The sequence below is a fragment of the Vespa velutina genome, chromosome 1 (genome assembly GCF_912470025.1).
Source record: "Vespa velutina chromosome 1, iVesVel2.1, whole genome shotgun sequence".
NCBI classification, from domain to species: Eukaryota; Metazoa; Arthropoda; class Insecta; order Hymenoptera; family Vespidae; genus Vespa; species Vespa velutina.
The window spans coordinates 16,831,396-16,833,895 of NC_062188.1; the positions used below are offsets into that span (position 1 = coordinate 16,831,396).

The 2,500-nt window shown below is 32.0% G+C and overlaps 1 protein-coding gene across 3 annotated transcripts in view; it reads right to left on the reverse strand.

Moving 5' to 3' along the window:
- The window catches only part of LOC124957543, a 68,638-nt gene that overhangs the window by 33,866 nt on the left and 32,272 nt on the right, over window positions 1–2,500 (reverse strand). For 2 of the 3 annotated variants that reach the window (XR_007103660.1, XM_047514551.1), the window contains one exon: window positions 1–2,500. This exon is cut by the window's left edge and continues 612 nt beyond it; it is cut by the window's right edge. The exons of the other annotated variant lie outside the window; for it this stretch is intronic. The gene's annotated coding sequence lies outside the window, so the exon portion shown is untranslated. 3 annotated transcript variants of the gene reach the window in all.

Below are 2,500 nucleotides of genomic sequence, written 5' to 3' on the forward strand. Positions count from 1 at the left end.
AATACTTATAATCTAATACACTAGTAAATACACATCATCGATAATAGATATAATATGTACACGCATACATACAAGTTGCATACATAAGAGCAAAGAAAACTTTGCGTTTTTCAATCGTATTCTAGGTAACACACACACACAGAGACAGACACACATACACACACACACACACACGTACAAAAAGGTACGTATGTACATACATACATACATACATACATACATTATACCATACAAAATGTCTCTCTCTCTCCCTCTCTCTTTTTCTCTGGCGAACGTTTCCATTCATTTTAAATATTTCTTCGATGATCTTCCCCAACCATTACTTCATCCTATCCCATATCATTCCCGTTGTCATTTTATCTTCGTTGTGAAGATTTCTACGAAGGAACGTTGGCATCTGTCGTCAAAAAGCTTTTCGAGAGAAGGATAAAATACGACGTATTAAATTGTTAAATCCTTTTTATACTGGTAAAGAAATACGTATGTAAGAGAACATTCTCTCTCTCTCTCTCTCTCTCTCTCTCTCTCTCTCTCCCTATCTATCTATCTATTTATCTACCTATCTATCTCACTCTCTCTCTCTCTCTCTCTCTCTCTCTCTCTCTCTCTCTTTCTTTTTCTACCCCTTTTTCTTTATGGAATTTTTCCTTGGCTTATATTACATGTATACATATTCGGTCTCCTTAATAGAATAGATACAAATCGGTGGGATGCCGTAAAGACACGCATACTTAAAAATCGCAATCATTTTAATGAAAAAAAAAAAAAAAAAAAATATTGCGCCGCTTGTTTTTCGATTAATGACAAAAATCGTTCAAAAAAGAGAAAAAAACAAAGAACAAAAGAAAAAAACAAAAAAAAAAAGAAACGTACCAAGAAAAACAAAAGGAACTTGCAGGAAAGTATGTTGAAAAAAAATGTTTCTTAAAGTAATCGAATCAACGTATTGATTATATACGTATATCAAAATTTTTATTAAAATTTATGTAATGATTACCGACGACGTTAATTTAAACATCATTAATATGCCATCAATTAAAATAATCAATATGATTATTTTTATTTCGTTTATTTATAGCGATGTGATTGTAAATAAAAAAAAAGAAGAAAAGAAAAAAAAAAGAGAGAAAAAAGAAAACGAAAACTGTTCGAAAATGTTTCGAATGAATTATTTTTTCCTTAAATTATTGTCCATTGATTCGATTACAAAATTACCACCGTTCGAGAAACATCTTATAATCTCTGTGAATTTTCTTTTTCATCTTCCTTTTCTATTTTTAATCTATTCTATTTTTGTTTTCTTTTTCTTTTTTTTCCCCCCATTAGATGATCGTTAATATCAGAAAATTGACGTGGTCGTAGATCGAATGTCTCGCGAGAATAATATGTACCCGAGAGTGTGTAGGATGGCGTCGGTTAAAGGCGGGATGTCTCGAGAGATTTAAATCCTATTATGGCTGACCATAGTTAAGTGATGTTATATACGATACATATCAAAGAGCGCTCGATAAAGTACCGCGATTTTCCTATTATGACGTCATGCAGTGCGTTCGTGCGCATTAGATCATGGTCAATTACATTTAAAGGTGACTTTTTAATTCTCTCTCTCCCCCCACCCTTCTCTCTCTCTCTCTCTCTCTCTCTCCCTCTTTCATTTTTCTGATCCTTTTTCACTTTTAATTAAATTCTACGGATCAATAAAGAAAGTAGACGTAATAAGGAATCATTTTATATTTAGCAAAATTTAAATGATAAATTCCGTTGTATTGATGTAAACGAATTGAATTAATGAATATTAAAAAGGTGATGACGTCTAAAAAAAATTCAGATTTACTCGTCCCTTCTCTCTATGCCAAATCTCTCTCTCTCTCTCTCTCTCTCTCTCTCTCCCTCTCTTTTTATTTTTACTTGATAATAAATTGGATTTTTTCGAAAGTTTATAGGAAATTTCCTTAGATATTTAATGTCCTGAAATGAACATTAATCTTTTCGATAATTAAGAAATCTTTAATCAAACATCAAATATATTTCATAATCCATGTAAATCAGAAATATGCGAATGAGATCGAAAGATTCGTGTATTATTTTTAAACGCGTTTAGAACATTAAGGGGAAGGGAGAGATTAGGAATAACGACGAGTTTAGAATTTTTTTTCAGAAAGACGACGACAACGACGACATCGATGAAAACGAGAACGAGAACGAGAACGAAAACGAGAACGAAAACGAGAACGAAAACGATTGGTTTTGTAAAACGTTTCCGATAGCGTGTTTGAAAAGGGAAAGAAAATCTTATCAAAGGAAAAAAGTTATGATCGCGATCGAGTCATGAGAAACGTTTCTATTAACTATCCTTATTCATCATTTTCTCCGTTTTCGTGTCTACCATTCGTTTTAGTCTTTTTCAGGTAATGAATAAAAATGAAAGAGAGAATGAAAAGCACAGTAATAGAAGAAAAGAAGAGCTACGAGAAGACTTTATCTACTTAGATAGAAAAAG